The sequence below is a fragment of the Kogia breviceps genome, chromosome 4 (genome assembly GCF_026419965.1).
Source record: "Kogia breviceps isolate mKogBre1 chromosome 4, mKogBre1 haplotype 1, whole genome shotgun sequence".
In the NCBI taxonomy this organism is placed as follows: domain Eukaryota; kingdom Metazoa; phylum Chordata; class Mammalia; order Artiodactyla; family Physeteridae; genus Kogia; species Kogia breviceps.
Genome location: NC_081313.1, coordinates 119,162,764 through 119,180,301, shown reverse-complemented (window position 1 = coordinate 119,180,301; position 17,538 = coordinate 119,162,764). Strand labels below are relative to the sequence as shown.

The 17,538-nt window shown below is 47.0% G+C and overlaps 1 long non-coding RNA gene across 1 annotated transcript in view; it reads right to left on the bottom strand.

Moving 5' to 3' along the window:
- The window catches only part of LOC136794054 (uncharacterized), a 264,366-nt gene that overhangs the window by 136,741 nt on the left and 110,087 nt on the right, over window positions 1-17,538 (bottom strand). Inside the window, exon 10 of the long non-coding RNA XR_010840264.1 lies at window positions 8,573-8,663. This is a non-coding gene — a long non-coding RNA (uncharacterized lncRNA). The remainder of the gene's footprint in view (window positions 1-8,572; window positions 8,664-17,538) is intronic.

Here is a 17,538-nt window from a genome sequence, read left to right as displayed (position 1 = left end):
GATTCTGGTAATTAACACTTTGAGGGAAAATACATGATCATGTAAGGCTTCCTGACTCCAACCTTTCCAACTGGGTAACCTCTAAGGAAGAAGGAAACAACAAAAATTCCAGATAGGTTTGGAAGCTCTGAGCGCAGCGCTGACCCATGCCTGGGGAAGCACCCAGACCTCAGCTAGGTGGTAGAGCTACGTGATACACTAAAATGTCAGGCAGCTGTGCAGAGTTGCATGGCTTCAGCATGGCACAGGGCAGAAGAAGGGCCCTGTGCGTCCAAGAGAGACACCAGTGCAGTAAAGAGAGTACAGCTGCAGGACCTAAAGAGGCCTTGCAAAGGGAAACATGCGATACGGCAGCAGCGACCTACATGTCCAGTGATTGAAGGCTTAACAGAATGATGTACATTCCAGTAGATGCCAGCTGGACAGATGGCATCTGAGGACACGATATACCACCTCGCAGGTGCCTTGGCCCCAATCCTCTAGCACTGAGAATGCGGCCTGGGGCCAAAGAGAGTGTAATGGAGAATGGGATGGTATATTTGCAAGCAGATGGGGAGCTCAGAATAGAAACTGAGTTAAAGGGAGTTAAATTGACTTGATGGCACTAAGAGTCATACCTGCTGCCTGAAGAGTTAAGATTAGTGCTAATACAACCACGCTAAAAGGCAGAGGTCACCATAGGCAGTGGAAATTAAGGAGAGCTATGGAGCTGGGGAGCCTTGGAAGGCTTCAGGAAGGAGGTGAAACGTGAGCAGAGGTCTTGGACTGGAAGAGTTTTGAGAGGTGGAGACGTGAAATCATGAGGCAGGAGAGAAACGCATTTCAGAAATGGGAAAGCATAAGCAAAGACGTGGAGGCAGGGAAAGCTTTGTATAAAACAATGCCTTGTACGACTTGTCTACAGCTCAGGGTATATGTAGGTGGGAGCCTGATATCAGTAAAATAATGGAGAGACTTAAAGGACAGACTAAGGAGTCTGGTCGCTCCATGGTAGGTAATAGGGAATCACACAAGGTGACTGAAGAGTGGATGATATGACCACACTCGTGCCTCGAGAACACGGAGCTAGCAAGGATCCCCTGCAGGAAAAAGAATACAGGGAGAGGGCAACAGCCAGCCCTCAGATGAGGGGCCTGCAGTGCAGGGGGAGCTACAGGAATCAAAGAGATCCTTTTTTTTTTTTTTTTTTTTGGCCATGCTGCACAGCACATGGGATCCTAGTTCCCTGACCGACCAAACCCGTGCCCCGCACAGTGGAAGTGCGGTGTCTTAACCACCGGACCGCCAGGGAAGTCCAAGAACGTCCTGATGGAGATCGAGTTGGGTCTGCTTGACAGGAACTAAGTGCGGGTGGGGGAGGAAGGAGTTAAAGATGGTTTCAAGGTCTATCCGGGGGAATGGGAGCTCTTAGGAGAGGCCAGAGGTGGGGTTTAGGCTGAGAGTAGAACACCTAGGTTGGAAATATCGACTTGGATCTCAGAACGAGGGAGAAATATCAATATTTGGCATTAGTTCTCAGAGTTGGAAGGAACTTTAAAGATCCCCTAGACCGCTGTTTCTCAAACCTTAAAAGTATATATGTGAATTTCACCTCACTAAAAAAATGAATAAGTGTTCCCCCCCCCCGCCCCCCACAAAAGTATACCAATCATTGAGGATCTTCTTAAATTGCAGATTCTGTGTCAGGAGGCCTGGGGTGAGGCCTGAGATTCTGCATTTCTAACAAGATCTCAGGGGATACTGTTGCTGCTGGTCCAGGGACCACACTTCAACTAGCAAAGGATTAGACCAGTATTACCCCAAGTATAATACATATGTGTCTGGCAGTGCATACAGAAATTTCAGGTGAGTCATAAACATTCTACTTTAAGATCTACACAGATTTTCACTTACCATTGTGATGTGAAGTTTCCTTTAAATGCATTTAAGGATTAAAAAGTTGACTTGAAGAAAACAATAATAAATAACAAGAGAGGAGGCATGCATAGGCGGCAAAAATTGGGCAGGGGGCCTCCAATTACTGAAGTCTGCTTGTAGGAAGCCTCTGAGGATACTTGTAGGAAGAGAAAGAAATCCCAGTTTAGAATAAATAGTGGTGATGCCGGAGGGAGAAGTGTTGCTTGATGGAGCAAGGTGACTAACGGTGAAAGTGACTAACGTTTGTGAGCATTTCTGGAGCCCGTGAGCCCAGCACTGACCTGGAGCGACTCATCTACTCCTCCCCACAGCCCTGTGAGGGCGCTGTCAGTGTTGTCCCCAGTGTCCGGATGAAGACACCGTGGCTCAAAGAAGTTGCCCAAGGTCAAGTAGCTAGTAAGTTGTGGAGCCAGGACTTGAATCCAGGGCTGGGGGACTCCTTTCTCTCCATCACACTGCACCCCAATCCAGCAGGCTCGATGCTTCTACAACATTCTCCTCCTTCCTTTTTTTTTTTTTTTTTTTTTTAAATGGGATCTTCCTGGACCGGGGCACGAACCCGTGTCCCCTGCATCAGCAGGCAGACTCTCAACCACTGCGCCACCAGGGAAGCCCCTCTCCTCCTTCCAATGCTGCTGCGGCTCATTTTCTTTTTCTTTTTTTTTTTTAATTAATTTTTTGGCCACGCCGCATGGCACGCAGGATCTTAGTTCTCCGACCAGGGATTGAACCCGCACCCCTGCAGTGGAAGTGCTGGAAGCGCGGGGTCTTAACCACTGGACCACCAGGGAAGTCCCGCTGCTGATTTTCTATTAACGCAACTCAGTGTAACTCTGTTGCATTAATGCCAGCAAGAATGACGTGGTTTCCAATTCACTGAATTCTTTTTATAAATCAGGGATGATCATTCCCATTTTTAAGATGACAAATGAGGCTCACCAGGGTCACACCGTCAGGACTCAGAACTTAGGTCTGCCTGACTCCAGATTCAAGGCTTTTCCAACAAACCTACCCCGACTCCACTTCTCTTGGTGTGTAACTGTTAATAAGAAGACTTCCTTCCCCTGACTGGAGTGGCTTCTTACCATTTGCCAAACACATGTCCCCCACCTCACTCTCTGCCTTGCTGGACACATGACACCGTTTAAACCAATTCAGACTTTAACCTATAATCTTGGTGTCAGTTGGTGGCTAATAGCTGCCTTGTAACTTTAATCGGTGCACCAGATCTCCGGCAGGTGCAGACAAGCCACAAAGAAACCCAGTTTGAATCTCTGCACGCTGGAACCATCCCTAGATTATAAACCAAACCATATGCAGTGTCAGGCAAGGCCTTTAGTTTTACCAGGAATGCTACAAAGATTGTTTTAAACCAACCTTTGTTTTAGATGTTACAGAAAGGAAAGATACTATAAATTGCTCTCATAGGGCAGCTAGTAAAATTATTCTTCTAAACCAACATCTATTCATACAGCATCACGACCCAAACCCAGAATACTGTTAGTTTGCAAGGAGAAAGCATTCTAGAAGCAAGGATTTAAGTGTGAGACAAATAACATCTACTCTAGATTCTAGCCTTAATCCCCTCTAATTTATGTTAAATACAGCATTTTAAACAATCACTAGTTTTCTCTTCAAAAAGGACTTCCATCTAGAAGCCAGACTTCCTGACTTTCCTTTCTTGTCATTTCCAACAACTGCCCCTCCCCCTTTCCTCCTTTCCTTCCTTCCTTTTCCCCATTTCCTGGTTCTGTGCTGCTTTACACAAACGCTTTCATCTCCTGAATTCTGTTCAGGGCACCATGACACAAGCACAAATTCTTCCCCTCTCCTTCAATCCATACCCCATTCACCCAGATTGACCCATCTTGGTTGGCAACAGTCTGTCTAGCGCCCGTGGGCAAGTACAGGGTATGTGCACACAGCGTCTGAAGGAGTGAGAGCAACACGGCATCATGATGGGATTGGCCAGAACACAGAAAACCCCAAGTCCTGCCACAAACCAGCCACTGTCCCCACAAGGCCCCTGGGGGAAAAGGGCACACAGAGAACAAAGCAAGGCCAAACGACACTTTATTATTGGTGGGCGTTGGCCTCGGGCTCTGAGCAAAACTCCAGCCAGACCGGCTGGGCTGTGGACTCCCTACTAGAGCGAGCTGAGCATGGGGAAGATCCAGAACGTTCACTCCCAGGCCCAGTTCTGAGCCTCCAACAAGAGCCAGCCACCACTATGACACACGAGGGAGAACAGCAAGCAGGGTAAATGGGGTGATGGACTCCATGCCCAGAGTGGAGTAAACCCAGGCCACCTTCCCAGACCTTCTCCAGCCAAGGGAGAGAAAATGAGTGCACTGGAGAGAAGGACCAGGGTTGAATGAATGGATGAATGGACAGACAGACAAGAGAACGAGAAGAGGATGGAAAAAGACAAGCCAGGCCTTCTCCCAGTGGGCGCAGGCCCCAAGCCAAATGACTGAGCACCAAGCACCTCTTCAAAGACGACTTCCACCTCGAAGGGCAAGAGCAGGACCCATCTTTTAGCCCCTAAGTAGGAGAGTGAGAAGACAGGAGAGGAAGTCCCTTGCAGGGAACACTGCCTGGACCCTCAGGGTTCCGGCCACATGAAGGGACAGAGAGGCCCATCCAAGGTCAGGTGGGCCTTCTAGGGGCCTGAGCGCTCCATACTCTGCCCCCATCCCTTCCACACACGTTCTCAACCCCTCCTCTGGGTGTGGCCCTGGCAGGTTATCAACACCTCACTTCCACACTTGAGAGCTGGGTAGGAAAGCACAGGAGCTGAGCCATTCTACATCCCTTTTTCCAGGACATGTTCTGCAAGCAAAACCAAGGCACTTGGTGATGCTTGGGAGAAGGGAGCAAGCCTGGTGGTTGATAGGCCAGACTCTGGAGTTAGACCACTGGGGTTCAAAGCCCGGCTCGGCCACTGACTAGCTGGTAACCTCAAGCAAGCCAGCCAAGCCGTAGGAGTCTTCAGTTCCTCGCCTATGCAACAGGGGAGCTACTGGAGCAACATCACAGACGGTGTGAACATCACAACTCACAGAAGATGCTGAGCGTGCTGCCAAGTCTGCAGCGAGCATAGAGCACAGGCTGGCTGCCCTGATGGTGACGGTGATGAGAGCATTACTACTACGGCAATAATACTTATCATCATCACTCTTATCTCACGGCAGTCTCACTCTAGCCTGAGCACCTCCACAGGGCAGTGAGGTCTCTGCCTCCCTGCTTCCTGCACCCATTGCTTCCCCTCTGCTGATGACCCTTGTCCACCAAGGGGAGTTCCAAGTCCTTCCTCCCACGGAGACAGACTCACTCACATGGGGGCTTTGGAGGCAACGCTACAGGACACGGGTGCTCTTCGTTTCAAAGATCACAAATTGCCAACGGGCTGATTTCCCTGACGGGTGTCGTCATGAATGGACATAAGCCAAAGGTGCTGCCCAGCTACTCAAACCAAATGCCCGGCTCACCTCTTTCCATCCCCATCCCCCCCAAATTTTATGAATTTCTTTGAAGGGAGAAACATGGATTTGCTAAGCCTTCTTCTAGTTCACTTACAGTCCTACATCCTGTGAAAACTCTGGTAGCTGTTACATGATTTGAAGAAACACTATGAGCAGAATCGTTAAAAATAGAAACAGAAATTTCTACCTTCAACAAATCATTCCAACAGATGGAACTTAAAGCATGTATTATCCCTCTCTGGTCTGGGACTTTTCAAATACCGCATTTCCAGCCGGCCAGACTGGGAGCTATTTGATAGTACCTCTCTGACCAATTACATACTAATTAAAATCCCTCGGTGGGGGCTGGGGGGAGCAGCTTTGCATATGGACTTCAATTACTGGGCCCTAGTTTTGCCAAGAAAACACAAAGGGTTTTTCTGGCTGGATGCTGAGGCTTGCAATGAACATATGGCCTGCGTGGGAGGGGAGGGTGAAGAGTGTAATCCTAAACAGGAAGCGGAGGATTCCCCCTCCACACACACCACCCCCTGATCTCCTGAAAGTAGCTATGTACCAGGGTAACACAGAATCCCTGGTCAGCCCGTGGAACAAACGGCATGCTGCGTGGGCAGTGAGCTGCCACCCGGGACACATCATTCCATCCCGGAGCCATTTCTGGATTGGAAGTCTTTCTTGCCCCTCTGACCTCTTCTTGGTTTTTGGATCAGAACCTCAGGTCTCTCCCTAGGTTTCACTGAGCCTGGGGTGGCAGAGTATTAATTTTTGGCTCACCAGAATCCATCTCCTCGTCTCCTGGTTACGCTGTCCCAAGCTTCCCGGTCCACAAGGCGCTGGCCAGGAGGAGCACTGGCCCAGTTCTGACCAATCAGCACAATTTAATCCCTCCGGCCACAGCGTCTGATTCCAGGATGGGCATCTGACCCAAACCAGTACGATCAGCATGACTTACAGGATGCGCGTGGGAGCTCCTGCTTGGGTAGATATGTTCCCTATCCAAGCTGGAGGTGTATAGGTGATGAGTCTGAAGCTGTGGCAGTCATCTTGCTGCCACAGGGAAGAGCAGATCTGAACATGGAAACAACCCAGGGGAAGCAGAACCGAGAGAGAGGACGAGGGAACTCAGAATACTGTGACAGCACTTCAGGCCCTGGATCCAGCCATTCCTGAATAAATCCACTCAGGACTTTTCAGTACTGGGAGCCAATAAATTACTTTCACGCTTAAGGTGGCTTCGGTTAGGCTTTCCATCAGTTTGCAAAAAAATAAATGAACCTATCTGGCAGAAATAAGATTGGGAGGCAGGACGTTAAAACAATCACAACAACAACCATCCAACGCTATAGGGATCCAGCCTGAAAAGAATATACTTGCTACAGCCTCTGTGGAGCTCTAGGGATCTTGGCCCAGAATCAAAGAATTCTAGAGCTAGAAGAGACCTTGTGGACAAAGCATCCTTTTTAACGATATTTTTCTGTCTTTCTTTTTCTAAACAGGTATGTAGTACCTGATGGTCCAGAGAGGAAAGACGTGACCAAGGAAGCAAGACACAAACTCTTCTCATTGCTGTCTCAGTGCTCTGTATGTGTCTGTTGCTCAGTAAAACTTTGTTGCATGAGCGTTACAGATCCAGTCCCCAATAATCACTCTCTCTAAAACATGCAGCTCATGAGTCTTCTTTCTGTATGGCCAATATCTCTTGCAATAAATTCCTTAATGGACTACATTTACTTCCTACAATAATCTCTCTCTCTTTCTTCGTCCTTTTCTTTCTTTACATGATGCTAGTGTGGCATTTCTTCCTATTCCCCATTTTGCCATTTCAGTTGCTCAAAACCTTTTCTTTACTTCTTAATTCAAAGTAATGACATTGGCTACAGGCACTTAATAATCCACACTTTATTCATCTGTCTGACCTTTAACTTCTACCTCAAATCATGAGTTATGTACCCATCCTCACCCATCCTTTACCTCTACTCACAAGCACCGTGATTGTATTAAAAACAGCTGCAAGCACTACTCACAATAGCCAAGACATGGAAACAACCTAAATGTCCATCCACAGATGAATGAATAAAGAAGATGTGGTACATATATACAATGGAATATTACTCAGCCATAAAAAAGAATGAAATAATGCCGTTTGCAGCAACATGGATGGACCTAGAATTATCATACTAAGTGAAGTCAGAAAGAGAAAGACAAATACCATATGATATCACTTATATGTGCATCTAAAATATGATACAAATGAACCTATCTACCAAAAAGACTTACAGAGAACAGACTTGTGGTTGTGAAGAAGGAGGGGCAGTGGGGTGGGATGGAGATTGGGATTAACAGGTGCAAACTATTATATAGAGACTAGATAAACAACAAGGTCCTACTGTATAGCACAGGGAATTACATTCAATATCCTGTAATAAACTGTAATGGAAAAGAAGATGAAAAGGAGTGTATATACACATACATGGAATCACTTTGCTGTACCACAGAAATTAACATAACATTGTAAATCAACTACACCTCAGTTAGACAGATAAATGAATAGATAAACAACAGCTGCAAATTTTTACCCCCTGCCCCCAGACATCACACACATACAAACTAAAATCAACTTGTAACCACTGAGTTATCAACATCTTTATGACTGTCAAGAGATCTGAGCTGATCTTCTTCCTAGGATCTGATCTCATAGCCATCTGAAATACTTTTATTCAGGATGATAAAATACCTCTGTTCACGATGACAGCAGAAAATAAATCTAAGCATCTATTCGTTGTTGGCTCCTTACACAACACGATCGGTTACTTAAACTTCCTGTGACTAAATTCCCCCTACTTCTATGACAGATTAGTGCATTTGCCAGTGTGTAATGTTAACCAAGTTCTGGTGACACACAGACAGAAAGCTTCACGTAAATGTTAAATGAGGTTATTACTCTCTGGAATCCCATAGGCCACTGGCAGCCCTTAAGAATTACAATTATTAGTTTTAAATTCCTTTCAGAGCATCTTAGGAACTTATAGGTCTTCAGAGGAAAAAAGATGTGGGATTTTGAATGAGATTCACAAACTCATTTGCTCTTTAATCCAAGTGGAACCTCTTACTAGAACTTTGGGCTGAGAAGGGAGAAACTTAATTCAGGATAAAAAATATACAGGTGATACCTTGAATTTCTGCCGCCTCCCTTCTGCCAAAACTCGCCACTGCTCAAACGTGTCATTTGACCACTGCTGTCCTCTTTTAATGGAAGTTTTTCTGGGCCAAGAAATACAAACAAAGAAGAATTTAAAGACATTTACTATGGATACAAATTCTTCCTTTCTTATTGCCATTGTTAATGTAATTCCATTTAAATCATTTCCCTAGAAATCTTTCTTCTTACTCTCCAGCTTCAAAACTCTAATTCATTACGGGAACCGGCAGTCCACCTTTCCCAGCCTGACTTCCCTCCTCTACTGGGAGACAAAGCTGGGCCCCTTCTCACTGCTTCCTTCTTCCTTTCTCTCTAGGCCAGCACCCTGCCCACCCCGGTTGCCCCTCTACTGCCAGGGGTATGGGACCTGGCCTCCTGAGAAGTCACCAAGGAGACAGTTGACACAATTCTGAAGGGCAGGGGAGTGAGTTGCAGTGCAGTGACTTTCACCCACGGGAAACAGGGGTCAGGCGGGATGGGGAGAGAACCAGAGTCCCCTATATCCATCACCCCACAACTACGCTGAGGCGCGATTCCTCCTGCAAACTGCCTGCAGCAGCCCCCATGCCGAGTCAGCCGCCTGATCCTTCACGGCTTATTTTGAAAAGGTGGCCAGCATGAAAATTCCACGTGTCCTACTGCATCTTCGCCACCTCCCCTCCCACTCCTGGGATTTCACCTCCCTGATAAAACTTAAGTGCCTTAGCCCTTGCCTCAGACTCTGCTTTCTGCAGGGCCAGGCTGAGAGGCTTATCTTCTCTAATCCAGCATTTCTCAAGGTGTGACTTGTAGACCACCTACATCAGAAGCCTCTGGGGTACCTGCTAAAAAAGGCAGATTCTGGGCCCAATGCAGAAATTCAGACTCAGTAGGTCTGGGAGGGGTGCTAGGAGTCTGTAGCATTAAGCCCTACAGGTGACTCAAACACCCTAAAACATGAGGACCACTAGTCCAAGTTCTTCCAGTGTGCCCAGCTCTGCCAAAAGGACTCTCTGGTCACCCAAGGCAGACCCCTGGGCTTCCTGCCCTTTCTCCCACATTCTCGCTGAGTCCTGCTGATATCTGCCAACGCTGTGTCCCTGGCTCCTGCATCTGTCCTCTCTTTTTCAATCCCACGGGCCCGTTTGGGGTTCATCTCCTTTCTCCTGGAATTTCATCAGAGCCTCCTGAATGTTCTCTCCACATACTTTCTTCTGAACTTGGACTAAAATCAGAGATCAGGCTGCATGCTTCATAAAGCACCTGGCACACTGCAGTACAGAAGTGGGCACTCCGATTCTGTCCTGGATACACAGAGAGTCCCTGAGGGCGTGGGCCCTCAGTCAGGCAGCATCAGGCCTCTGCTGGACTAGTGCTCCTGGCCGTGTTCAGGATTTAATTCTTCTGTCATTGCTACGCTCACTCTGCCAATCATGACAAGGTGGGGCGTGAGGACCACGTGACAGGGCCGGTCCATCTATCCCCATGTAATCCCCTATCTAACGGGGCACGCTGCACACAGTGGGCGCTCTACCCAAGCTGCTGACAGCCAGAGTAACAGAAAGATAAAATGTCCTCCGTTTTCTCCTTTCTCTCCCTTTCGAGCCTCCCATTCCTGTGTTACTCAATTCCCTCTCCTAACTGATAAACACTCTACCACAGCTTGAGCCCTCTCCTCTGCTCTCTTTGGCCTGACTTTGGCTAAAATCCATTTGATTGCACCTGTGTTCTGTTTATTTCCTTCTCCACGTGCCTATTCCTTATGAGTTAAGAAAGTGAAGTAAAAGTGTCCTTCCTTATCACAAGGACACAAACTGTATTGCTTAACTGTGAAATTACAGCTAACGTTTGTTAAGCACTTACCAGGCGTTTCCTAGTTTAGTCCTCTCAACAGCGCGAATAGGTAGGTACTATTTTTATCCACCTTTACCAGTGAGGAAACCGAGGCTTGCAGAGATTATAACTTGACCATAGAAAGTGCTGGAGTTTGTCTGATCTTAACCATCCTGGTGCATTCTTTCTACACTACCTGATGATGCACGGTGATTGTCCCCACTGCAGGTACCTGGAATGGATGCCCCACACGGAACAACTGTCCCCAAGTCCAAGTTCACAGCTGCTGCAAGTTGACCCACCCGGAGAGCAGGTTACCAGCTTCACAGTCCTCCTGTTACTCCATCAACCCTTTGGTTTTTCCTGATCTAACTTTCAGTCCCATTTGCCACACGTCTGGGCCACATCAAGCAGACATTTCATTTCTGGATAACACACAGTCTTCGCGTTTGGCTTGCCTTGTAAGCATTCTTGCCACATCGAGCCAGCAGCTCCTTTCCCCCCGACATTCTTCCACAAATGTCATCCACTCCATCCCCCTAAAACCCTGCATCACCCTCTTTCACCCTAGCATCCGAACCACTACATGAACGTGTCTCAGAGCCACCCCCAGTGACTCAGGGTCCCCACGACGGAATCTCTGTGGACACCCGACAGTTTCTCCTTTGAAACTGCCTTCCGAAAACTAATTAGCCCTCAATGTCCCAGTGAACTCTTCTCCCTTCTCAGCAACTCCGTGTGGACTCTTATTTCCTTCTCTTGCCTCTTTGTCCTTCTGAGCCTTTAAAACCGACCAAGATCTGATCCGAGGACAAAGTTAATTATTCTGCTTTCGCATGCCACTTGTTTCATCAAGGCGTAGAGCTAGCTCCCATTTTCAAAAGGCCTGAGGCATCTCATGATACTCCTGTTCCCCCTTCTTGGATCCTTAGGAGATAGCAGCTATCTACCATCCTAAGCTTAACTAAACTTTTAATTCAAGCTTGGCTTTCCAGCCATCTCACTCTCCCCAAGCGTGCACATCTGGAACGATTCACAAAGTGGTGGCTGAAATTTCCACTAATTCACATGGAATGCTAGGGATGGAGGCCATTGGGAGGGGCCTCAGCTTCCCCCAGGTCCCAGGGCAAGTAGCTCTACTCTAAGAAATGCATGCATCAACAAACATCCGAGAGCATGCCCACTGGGAGCAGAGCCTGAGCCGGGGCACTGGAGCAGCCCAGCTCTGTATGTGGTGGCCCGGAGGTATATGCAGACATCATAGACAATGCTATGGACTGACTTGTGGCCCCCAAAAATCCTTATGTTGAAACCTTAAACCCCAATGCGACTGTGTCTGGAGAAAGAGTCCTTAGGAGGTAATGAAGGTTAAATGAAACCATAGCGTAGGGCCCTGATCCAATAGGACTGTGGCCTTCTAAGAAGAGGAAGAGATCTCTCAATCTCTCTATCTCCCCCAACATGCGAGGACACAACCAGAAGGCAGCCATCTACAAGCCAAGAAGAGTTCTCACTGGAAACCAACCACGCTGGCGCCTTGATCTTGGACTTCTTAGCATTCAGAGATGTGAGAAATAAACTTCTGTTGTTTAAGCCACCCAGCCTGTGATATTTCGTTATGGCAGCCTGAGTTAATTAACACTGACAGCAAGCTCTTTTGTCCACATCCAGACAACATGGTTCACAAGGAAAACCAGGAATCCAGAGCTCTTACTCTCCTCATCTGTGTGGCCACTGTGCCTAGAGAGGGTACAGAAATCAGGGAGGGCAGCAAGGAAATGGGGAGAAACACATGTGGAAACTCATCCATTCATTCACCAATAAGCATTTATAGAATGACTATTGTGTGCAATTATAAACATTTTCAAATACAATATATTCATATTTGTTTATAAACACATGAAAGAAAGATCTGGAAAGATAGGCATTAAATGGATAAGGGTCACCTTTGGGGTGGCAGGGCAGAAAAAGAGCAAGGAAGATGAAGAAGAAGAACTCTTAACGATGTAAAATTGTTTTAATGTGTTCACCTATGAAAAGAGAAACACACAAACTTGCAAATAACGGCTGAATGAGGAAGAAAGGCAGTATGCAAGGCTTAGTGGGTCCAGCTTTCCTGTTTGACAGGCATTCCTACTCCCCAGGCCTTTTCTCTGGGACTTGGGGATGTAATGACTTTGAAGGCATTGAGGGCTTGTCTGTCCTATGAACAGCTGTATCCCCAGAACCTAGCAAGGTGCCTGGCACAGAGTAAATGCCTCCACACTGGTTGCTTGAGGGCATGAATGGCCAGAGCCCTATAGGAAGGTTCTGGGGAGGGTCTAACCCTGGCCAGGAGATTCAGTTGAAGCTTCAGGGTCTAACCCTGGCCAGGAGATTCAGTTGAAGCTTCAGGAAACATCTGGGACAGTGTCTGTGGAATAAGGCCTGAGTGTGGGGTAAATGGAGAATCTGTAAAACAGAGGTTGAGAGGATTCAAGGGACTGTGGGTGGCACATGACCCAAGAGAAAAACCAGAGTGACCAGAGTTCTGCAAGTAGAGTCTAACAGCCCAACCCTTACAAGGGACACTAATGTCCCCAATGAGAGCATTCCCCATCTGCCACCAGACCACCAAAGCCTACAAGTTCCCATATGGTCCTGTACAGACCCTGCCCTCCCAAAACAAGTCGGAGTCCAGAATGGAAATGACCTGTCGCAATGCCATGTTGAGATTCAGCACAGCATGAAGGGGCAGGGCACAGGCTCTGGCTCTGGACCGCCTGGGATCGAATCCCGGCTCCATCACTTAACTAAGTCAGCTAACTTCTGTGCCTAAGTGTCCCCACACATAAAACAAGGATGTTGGGCTTCCCTGGTGGCGCAGTGGTTGAGAATCCGCCTGCTGATGCAGGGGACACGGGTTCGTGCCCCGGTCCGGGAGGATCCCACATGCCGTGGAGTGGCTGGGCCCGTGAGCCATGGCCGCTGAGCCTGCATGTCCGGAGCCTGTGCTCCGCAACGGGAGAGGCCACAACAGTGAGAGGCCCGCGTACAGCAAAAAAAACAAGGATGTTGTCAAAGTACCTTTCTCTGTGGAAAACACTTAGAATGGTGTGGTGCCTGGTCATAGGAGAGAGGTGGAGGTTGAATAAAACTCGGAATGATTTGAAGATATAGCCAAGTGAAGTCACGTGACTTCACTCACACAGAACCCATCATCCCAACTCTGAGAAAGAAGCTGCATCAGAATTTATATTTGATGCATCTTGGTGATGATCTTTAGAGGTGTTAACTTGGCTAGACTCAGTGACACGGACAGAAGAGGGCAGAGGCCAGCATGTGGTGTGCACACACCTTCTCTCAATGATTCAGACACTAATGTGGGTACTTCTGTGAAGAGATTTTACAGATGTGATCAAAGGCTCTATTCAGTTGACAACAAGGAGGGATGATTATCCTCAATGGGTCCAACCTAATCAGGTGAGCCTTTAAAAGAGACTGAGCTTTTCGTAGAGAAGGAGACTTCAACAGCAGCTGGATCTACAACTGCTTTGCTGGATTTTCCCTTTCTGACTACTATGGACAACAGCTTCTGCCACGCCCATGGGGTTCTAGCTGGCTTGTCATCTTCCCTTCCTGATGGCTTGCCCTACGGATTTGGGGCTCACTTAGCCAACCTGCACAATTACATAAGCCTTGCAATACATCTATTAGAATAGATATCTCCTACTGGTTTATGCTTCTCTGGTTGAATCCTGACTGATATAATCATTTCCCAGAGAGTAAACCTGGGTATGCAAGGAGCCACTTCCCATTTTCCACATCGAGCACTGTTAAGGATCAAGGGGCTGAATGTCAGCACCAGAATGCAGTTGGTTCCTTTTATGCACAGGAGCTCTGTGCCATACAGTCACTGCGAACACTGAATTAATGGAAGTGAACCGTGGTTCCTAAGGGAAATAGATGGCTAGGTTCCTGTGAGCCTCTCGTCACACTTCATCCACTGACCAATACGTTCTTTGTTTTATGTGTGCTTCCATTTAAGACCTTGTTTAATATGTATGATTGATTAACATTAAACTCAGGGTCAGCAGCACTGTAACACACGCCTGAAGGAAGCTTATCTGACACACTTATCTTCTCCATAAGGCACATCACAGCCTTCTTGCACTTAGCAACACTAGCCGGCACTTCCACACCATGCTGGGGGTCTATTTTACACAGCGTAATCACCAAGAAAAAGTACCAAAAATGTGACACAGAACAGAATGTAAAAAGGACACATTTATTGTACGTGAGCTGAAAAGAAGGCAAAGGGTCACCTTGTTCCACCTCCGCTGGGAACGTGCATGTCAGGGGACTCAAAATTTTTCTCCACTCTGATCATGTCCCAAATGACCACAAAAGCATCACCAGCACTGATTGGGGGTCACAAATTTTAGTGAGTAGGTGAAACTCCAACTACAGAATCTGTGAATAATAAGAAACAACTGTTTTACTCCTTCTCCTTTCAAACCCTTAAAGAAAGTTTTTTTTCTCTTCCACTCCTGGCATGAATTTCTCGGGTTTAAATCTACCCTCATCCCCCTTGCTCTCTCTTGCGTTCTGTCCTCATCTTTCACCCTCACAAGCCATGCTGGATGTTCTCTGCTTCCTGTCCTGAGAATGGCAGAAAGAAGACCAGATCCGAGGCTGTGCCGTGATCAAGGCAAGAGGCCACAAGGCCTGGGTGAAGACAGCGGCAGCGAAGACTGAGGAAAAGCCAGGGGAGGTGGACCCTCCTTTGGTAAACACTGAGGGGGCTGAAGTTAGGGAAGAGGAGTTGAACGTGACTATGGTTTCTAATTCTGTAAATCCAGTATGTACTGAGGAAATGTGCTTGAGATTCAGAGTAAAATGCTGTAGGTCCCTGAGGGAAGGCAATGAGTTCTGTTTGGGACCCACTAAGTTTGAAACGCCCACAACATCCAGACAGTACAGGTATCAATCAGAGCTCTCAGCTGCAGAGAAAAGCAAGCAACTGCGGCTAATTCAAGTAGATAAGGAAATTACTAAAGAAGATCTGGCAATTCACAGAATTTCCAGACTGGCCATGGAACCAAGATTGGAACCTCTGCAGCCAGGAGCAAGCATTAAATTCATCCTAATCTGATCCAGTGAGGAACCCCTTGTTGAAACCACTGGAAACAGACTGTAGCTCACAGCTCTGACTCAGGACTCTGCTTCCAGGACACTGCTGAATTCTGAATGTGGCCGCTACTGCCATCCTCAAAAGGACGGATTCTGCATGGTCCCTGTTTCTGATCAGAGCTGGGGTCACAAGCATCTCACAAGTATGGCCTGGGCCATCTGCCTGTGCTCTAGCCACCAGGCTGGGGATAGGGAGTGGGGGTTAGTCTCTGGAGTCGGAAATGGGTCCTACCTCATAAGGGGGGAGACTCCCCGTACAGAAGAATGATGCTCAGCTAGTGGGCATCCAATCAGAATAACAAATGCCTGTTGCAAGACATTCAGAAAGGTTAGAAATGCGAATAGTAATAACAGCTCCCACTTTTAAGCCCTTACTCTATGTCAGGCGCTACATAAAGTGGTTCACGTGCATTGACAGAGTTTAAACTACACGAAAAGTATTAAGTGGGTATAGAGAAGAGAGGAGATCCAAGGAGAGCAGAGCAATTTACTAGGGTGGCCAAACACACTTGACTGAGGGGTTTCCTAGTGAGGACTTTCAGTTATAACACCAGGGAAATCTCAGCAAAACCAGGGCAGGTGGTCAACCTAGTCTAGTCAGACAGATATGGGTCCAAATTCTGGCTTGTGCACCTGGGAAAAGTGACTTAACTTCTTGGAACTTTGGCTTTCCCATTTATAAATGGGTATAACAAAAAGTTTTCTCCCTCATAGAACTGTTGTGAAGGGTTAGAGATGACATGAACAAAATACTCAGTACATCACCAGGTATATATTAAGGGCACCAAATAAAATAGACATTATTCTTGTTAACTCCCAGAGAACTTGAGTTTGTCCACATTACAACAAATGGTAGAACCAAGAGTTCAATCCAGGACTGAACAACTCCAAGCTGTACTTTAAATCCCTAAGCATTTATTATATCCCTATCCAGATGGTGGCTGACGTTACAGGAGGATAAAGGAAGGGGGACAGACCAGTGTTAGCACTATCAGCTATCCTAATATTTAAGGCAAAAGGAAGAGGCAGAGCCAGCAAAGAAGAGGAGAAACAAATCACAGATGGGGGAGATACGTTTGTGAAAGTAGAAAAATTACAGAAGTCAGGAGTGGCAAATCAGATCCAATGCTGCAGAGAAATCAGTAGGTTATAGACACATTACTCTTCCAATCAGGCAAGAAAAAGTTAAAATGAGAAAGTTGAGGGGTGTTGACTTCCAGCAATGATGGAACAACAGAGATCACTTCACCTTCAACAAACAGAAAAACACACAAGATTTATGAGACAACAGTTTTAAAACACTGGACAACAGAAAGCACAAGATAATGATCCCCCGAGAGAAGGGAAACAAACAGATTAAACCCTAAGGGTGCCCCAGCTCACTGCCTGAAGAGCATTTCCAGGCTGCAGTGCAGGAAGGGCTAATGAAGCAGATAGAACAACCCCCAGAGGCTCATATGGGGCCAAGGGTAGTTCACTTCCAACTGACAAGAATGGAAAGAACTCCTAATACATGGAATATCAGGAAGGTCCTCAGGAGAGTGCTGCTTCAATACAGAGGGCCAATTAGCTTAAACCAGATGTTGGCAAACTTCTTAAAGGACCAGATACTAAGTATTTTAGGCTGTGGGCCATACAGCCTCTGCTGCAATCACCCAGTTCTGCTTTTGGAGCATAAAATATGTCAACATGAAACATATCACAGCTATGTCATCAAATGGGTGTAGCTATGTTCCAAAACAATTTTACTTCCCAAAAGAGGCAGCTGGCCTGTGGGCCACAGTTTGCCAACCTCTGGATTACACTAAAGTTTGTTCTGGAGTCACCCAAGCAAAGCTGAAAAGCAAGCCTCAGAAGTACCACACTAACCCTAAAGACCTTAACAGCACCCCAGAACAACAAAGCACAACAACACTTACATGAGCACCAAAAATTCCAGCACTCAAAATTATT